Raw genomic sequence first — 7,500 nt, 5'->3', positions numbered from 1 at the left:
TGTACCTTGTCAGCTCAGGGTTTTGAACTTGCAAGCTTCTGGTTGCTAGTCCAACACCCTGCCGCCTCGGCTACCCTCGGCTACCCTGCCGCCTGGCGATCTACACACAATACCCCATAATGACGAAACAAAAACAGTTTTTTCTCATTTTTTTCAAATGTATTAAAAAAAAGAAACGGAAATATCACATTTACATAAGTATTCAGACAGTACTTGGTTGAAGAACCTTTTGGCCTCGAATCTTCTTGGGTATGACACTACAAGCTTGGCACACCTGTATTTGGGGAGTTTCTCCCATTCTTCTCTGCAGTTCCTCTCAAGCTCTGTCAGGTTGGATGGGAAGCGTTGCTGCACAACTATTTTCAGGTCTCTCCAGAGATGTTCGATCGGGTTCAAGTCTGGGCTCTGGCTGGGCCACTCAAGGACATTCAGAGACTTGTCCTGAAGTCACTCCTGCATTGTCTTGGCTGTGTGCTTAGGGTCGTTGTCCTGTTGGAAGGTGAACCTTCACCACAGTCTGAGGTCCTGAGCACTGGAGTAGGTTTTTTCGTCAAGAACCTCTCTGTACTTTGCTCCGTTCATCTTTCCCTCAATCCTGACTAGTCTCCCAATCCCTGCCGCTGAAAACATCCCCACAGCATAATGCTGCTACCACCACCATGCTTCACCGTAGGGATGGTGCCTCCACCATGCTTCACCGTAGGGATGGTGTCAGGTTTTCTCCAGACATGACGCTTGGCATTCAGGCCAAAGAGTTTAATCTTGGTTTCATCAGACCAGAGAACCTTGTTTCTCACGGTCTGAGTGTCCTTTAGGTGCATTTTGGCAAACTCCATGCGGGCTGTTATGTGCCTTTTACTGAGGAGTGACTTCAGTCTGGTTGGTGGAGTGCTGCAGAGATGGTTGTCCTTCTGGAAGGTTCTCCCATCTCCACAGAGGAACTCTGGAGCTTTGACAGAGTGACCATCGGGTTCTTAGTCACCTCCCTGACCAAGGCCCTTCTCCCCCTATTGCTCAGTTTGACCAGGCGACCAGCTCTAGGAAGAGTCTTGGTGGTTCCAAACTTCTACCATTTAAGAATGATGGAGGCCACTGTGTTCTTGGGGACCTTCAATGCTGCAGACATATTTTGGTACCCTTCCTCAGATCTGTGCCTCAACACAATCCTGACTCAGAGCTCTACGGACAATTCCTTCGACCTCATGGCTTGGTTTTTGCTCTGACATGCACTGTCAACTGTGGGACCTTATATAGACAGGTGTGTGCCTTTCTAAATCATGTCCAATCAATTGAATTTACCACAGGTGGACTCCAATCAACTTGTAGAAACATCTGAAGGATGATCAATAGAAACAGGATGCACCTGAGATCAATTTCGAGTCTCATCGCAAAGGGTCTGAATACTAATATAAATAGGTTATTTTTTTATATATATTTTTTTATATATATTTTTTTATACATTTGCAAAAAAATTTAAAAAAACTTTTTTTGCTTTGTCATTATGTGTAGATTGATGAGGAAAATGTATTTAATCAATTTTAGAATAAGGCTGTAATGTAACAAAATGTGGAGAAGGTTAAGGGCTCTGAATACTTTACGAATACACTGTATATATTTGTTCATACATATTGTAATAGACTACACTACGCTTGGCATTAGTTTTTCGTTCTCATACCGTTGATCTGGTCAATAACATAGGCCTACGCCATTACTCAAAAACATCTCATCTGGACTTCAGAACCCAAAAAGTTGCACGTCTTGACTGTTAACCAATCACCAGTCATCACCACTGGGATGCAAAGGCATGTGCACATATCCAGATGAGTGACCAGAAAGGACTTGTTTCAATTTTTCTCCTGTTTTGCCTCGTAAAAAACAGAGTAGCCTACGTTCTCACGTTCATATTATCCCTATATATATTATATTATCCCTATATATATATATCATAATATCCATATATATATCATATTATCCCTATATATATCATATTATCCATATATATATCATAATATCCATATATATATATCATATTATCCCTATATATATATCATATTATCCATATATATATATCATATTATCCCTATATATATTATATTATCCCTTAATATATATATCATAATATCCCTATATATATATCATATTATCCATATATATATATATATATATATATATATATATATATATATATATATATATATATATATATATATATTATATATATATTATATTATCCCTATATATATATCATAATATCCATATATATATCATATTATCCCTATATATATATATCATAATATCCATATATATATCATATTATCCCTATATATATATATCATATTATCCCTATATATATATCATATTATCCATATATATATCATATTATCCCTATATATATCATATTATCCATATATATATCATATTATCCCTATATATATCATATTATCCATATATATATCATATTATCCCTATATATATATATCATAATATCCATATATATATCATATTATCCCTATATATATTATATTATCCCTATATATATATATCATATTATCCCTATATATATATCATATTATCCATATATATATCATATTATCCCTATATATATCATATTATCCATATATATATCATATTATCCCTATATATATATATCATAATATCCATATATATATCATATTATCCCTATATATATTATATTATCCCTATATATATATATCATATTATCCCTATATATATCATATTATCCATATATATATCATATTATCCATATATATATCATATTATCCCTATATATATCATATTATCCCTATATATATTATATTATCCATATATATATCATATTATCCCTATATATATCATATTATCCATATATATATCATATTATCCCTATATATATTATATTATCCATATATAAATATATCATAATATCCATATATATATCATATTATCCCTATATATATCATATTATCCCTATATATATCATATTATCCCTATATATATATCATATTATCCCTATATATATTATATTATCCATATATAAATATATCATAATATCCATATATATATCATATTATCCCTATATATATCATATTATCCCTATATATATCATATTATCCCTATATATATATCATATTATCCATATATATATCATATTATCCCTATATATATTATATTATCCATATATAAATATATCATAATATCCATATATATATCATATTATCCCTATATATATCATATTATCCCTATATATATCATATTATCCCTATATATATATCATATTATCCCTATATATATATCATATTATCCCTATATATATCATATTATCCCTATATATATCATATTATCCCTTTATATATATCATATTATCCCTATATATATCATATTATCCATATATATATCATATTATCCCTATATATATATCATATTATCCCTATATATATCATATTATCCATATATATATCATATTATCCATATATATATCATATTATCCATATATATATCATATTATCCATATATATATAAATCATATTATCCATATATCATATTATCCTATATTAATTACAATTACCTACCTCAGTGGTGTTTAAGCCTACTGGCTATATGTCTGAAGATAGTTGTAACGTTGTACTGCCTTCAATACATGATGGGACAAAGATGTACAGATGTAGGATCTTAATTTGATCACTCTTTTGTTGCTGAAAATGTTCCTGTACAGCAGAAAATGCAAACTTGTAGTGTATACAAGGTTTAAAAAGGCTTCTAAAGTTTGTAATTTCCTCTTTAAAATGTCACACTTGATTTGTCCTAACGAAAAATGTATCAACCCCTACAAACATGTGCATTAATTATAATCCGCATAACAATTCACGTTTCCTTTTGCTGCAGCAAACTGGCTCAAATTAAGATCCTAGATCTGTAACATATTCTGGCAAATTAATTTGGATATTTGTGAGGAAGAAAAAGGATACAGACAGATCCTGAAACCTGTGCTCCATACAGGTAGACAGTATGATCCTGCTCCATACAGGTAGACAGTATGATCCTGCTCCATACAGGTAGACAGTATGATCCTGCTCCATACAGGTAGACAGTATGATCCTGCTCCATACAGGTAGACAGCATGATCCTGCTCCATACAGGTAGACAGTATGATCCTGCTCCATACAGGTAGACAGTATGATCCTGCTCCATACAGGTAGACAGTATGATCCTGCTCCATACAGGTAGACAGCATGATCCTGCTCCATACAGGTAGACAGTATGATCCTGCTCCATACAGGTAGACAGTATGATCCTGCTCCATACAGGTAGACAGCATGATCCTGCTCCATACAGGTAGACAGTGAGAGCAGATGATCCTGCTCCATACAGGTAGACAGTATGATCCTGCTCCATACAGGTAGACAGTATGATCCTGCTCCATACAGGTAGACAGTATGATCCTGCTCCATACAGGTAGACAGTATGATCCTGCTCCATACAGGTAGACAGTATGATCCTGCTCCATACAGGTAGACAGTATGATCCTGCTCCATACAGGTAGACAGTAGGATCTTGTTGCATTCAGGTAGGTCATATGATCTTGTTGCATTCAGGTAGGTCATATGATCTTGTTGCATTCAGGTAGGTCATATGATCTTGTTGCATTCAGGTAGGTCATATGATCTTGTTGCATTCAGGTAGGCCATATGATCCTGCTCCATACAGGTAGAGAGTATGATCTTGCTCACTCTGAGATCTCCAGAGAAGTGACATGATATCCCTAGTCGATATTGACCGATAACATTAATGACTTTCAGCTCAAAATGCAGGTGTAAAACACAGTTTATTTCTGTATCTTGCGTTTGAAAAATGCCTCACTGTTCATGGCTATAATGACAGGCTACATTTGTGCAGCGATTGTGTGTGTGCGTGTTCGCACACACACACACACACACACACACACGGGTCAGTTGTGCGTGACCCGGATTAGCCCAGATCAAATCAGACAGCGAGAGAGAGGCTCTGATCATCTCCACGACAACCGCCTCATTATCCAGCACCCCCTGCTGTGGCCGTCCACTCAGAAAGTTAAGCGCTCTTTGGGTCACGTGACTTGTGTGTTCACTCGCAACCCTTTGCAAGACACACACACTCACGCACACTCGTAAAAGTTGACACACACACACAGCCCTGTGTCTTCCTCTGGTTCCCCTCAAGTATCATTACACAGTGAATCACATCCTCCACAGTAGACAATGTTACTTAGTACCTCTGCGTCTCTGCTTCTGTTTCATGTGTGGGAGAGATGACTAGAAATACGGCTCTCTGCTACTCAATCAGGAGAGAGAGAAGGAGAGAGAGAGAGAGAGAGAGAAACACAGAGAGAGAGAGAGAAACAGAGAGAGAGAGAGAGAGAGAGAGAGAGAGAGAAGGAGAGAGCAAGAGAGTGAGAGAGAGAAACACAGAGAGAGAAACAGAGAAACAGAGAGAGAGAGAGAAGAGAGAGAAAGAAGGAGAGAGCAAGAGAGCGAGAGAGAGAAACACAGAGAGAGAAACAGAGAAACACAGAGAGAGAGAGAGAGAGAGAGAGAAGGAGAGAGCGAGAGAGAGAAACAGAAAGAGAGGGAGAGAGAGAGAGAGGGAGAGAGAAACACAGAGAGAGAAACAGAGAAACAGAGAGAGAGAGAGGGAGAGAGAAAGAGAGAGAGAAGGAGAGAGCAAGAGAGTGAGAGAGAAACACAGAGAGAGAAACAGAGAAACAGGGAGAGAGAGAGAGAGGGAGAGAGAAACAAAGAGAGAGACAGAGAGAGAGAGAGAGAGGTGTTCAGTGAGGTGTGGAGGGAGGAAACACTGGGTCTTTGTCACTCTCACTCACTCACACACACATACACAGCTAGTACCAGGCGGTATCACAAGGAAAGGAAACAGGCCACACGGTACTGTAGGGGCAGCTAGTTTAACGAGGCATCCCCTCGTTAAGGCCCAGGGCAGCCAAAAACAGGATTTCCCCACTATGAGGTTGAAATAATGCTGTGATATTGGGCACATGATGATAATGCCTTTTTAGTGTAAGAGCTATTTGAAAAGACCGCCTGAAATTTCAACCTATTTTTGGTGGGATGGAGTTTTGGTGAAATCACTTGGTTGTAAATGAGTTGATAGACCAATAAGAGAGTTCTCATCCTCGCTGCCAATAACAGCTACTTTTCCATTGTATCCCTCCCCCACACAGACCACTCACAGACAGTCCTGGCAACATTTTTTTGCTTGAGAAATTGCTGTTTGCTAAGAAGCAGGTATATAAAAAAAAATGTACCATTTGAATTGACGACAATCACAGTAAGGTGCTTAACTTTTAACCAGAAGAAAATGTGATATTGAGATCAAAACGTCTGCACAGGACCTTTACCAAGTCATTACAACAAAGCAGCCTCTTAACAAGCCATTTGCTTAACGAGGCCTTTCAATTGGCTGTTACAGTAAACTCTAAAACCCTGGAAATCACGAAGAAAAAGTCATGACAATATAGAAAGAAGCAACGTTTTACAATTGACTCACGATTATCTGTGAAAATTCACTTTGGAAAATGATCAAGTGTCATGCTGCTCTGTCCAGATATCCCACGGTGGTCTCATGGAAAACTGTGGCAGCGTCTGAAATGGCACCCTAATTCCCTATATAGTGCACCCTATTCTCTATAGGGCCCCTGGTCAAAAGTAGTGCACTGCATAGTGAATAGGGTGCCATTTCAGACGCAGGACATGCCTGTGGAAAAAGTCCACGCTGCTCTGTTCCCAGGATGGGATGGGACGGAATGGCAGGCATGAGAAAAGCAACATGGAGAAGCCATCAGACAAGAGAGAGAGGCGGAGATGTGTGTGTGTGTGTGTGTGTGTGTGTGGGGGGGGGGGGGGGATTTCAGAAGAATACAGTGGGGATTGGATATAGTCTGCCAATCAGATTTCAGAAGATACAGTGGGGATTGGATATAGTCTGCCAATCAGATTTCAGAAGAATACAGTGGGGATTGGATATCTGCCAGTCTGCCAATTGGATATAGTCAGATTTCAGAAGAATACAGTGGGGATTGGATATAGTCTAGATTTCAGAAGAATACAGTGGGGATTGGATATAGTCTGCCAATCAGATTTCAGAAGAATACAGTGGGGATTGGATATAGTCTGCCAATCAGATTTCAGAAGAATACAGTGAGGATTGGATATAGTCTGCCAATCAGATTTCAGAAGAATACAGTGGGGATTGGATATAGTCTGCCAATCAGATTTCAGAAGAATACAGTGAGGATTGGATATAGTCTGCCAATCAGATTTCAGAAGAATACAGTGGGGATTGGATATAGTCTGTCAATCAGATTTCAGAAGAATACAGTGGGGATTGGATTTAGTCTGCCAATCAGATTTCAGAAGAATACAGTGAGGATTGGATATAGTCTTCCAATCAGATTTCAGAAGAATACAGTGGGGATTGGATATAGTCTGCCAATCAGATTTCAGAAGAATA

The 7,500-nt window shown here is 37.6% G+C and overlaps 1 protein-coding gene and 1 pseudogene across 1 annotated transcript in view; one reads left to right on the top strand and one right to left on the bottom strand.

Moving 5' to 3' along the window:
- The window catches only part of LOC135547713 (protein FAM124A-like), a 622,546-nt pseudogene that overhangs the window by 7,223 nt on the left and 607,823 nt on the right, over window positions 1–7,500 (bottom strand).
- Window positions 1–7,500, top strand: part of LOC135547773 (DNA excision repair protein ERCC-1-like) — a 15,724-nt gene that overhangs the window by 343 nt on the left and 7,881 nt on the right. The gene's annotated exons all lie outside the window — the stretch shown is intronic.

Source organism: Oncorhynchus masou, chromosome 10, assembly GCF_036934945.1.
Source record: "Oncorhynchus masou masou isolate Uvic2021 chromosome 10, UVic_Omas_1.1, whole genome shotgun sequence".
Lineage (NCBI taxonomy): Eukaryota > Metazoa > Chordata > Actinopteri > Salmoniformes > Salmonidae > Oncorhynchus > Oncorhynchus masou.
This window is presented reverse-complemented; position numbering and strand designations above follow the sequence as displayed.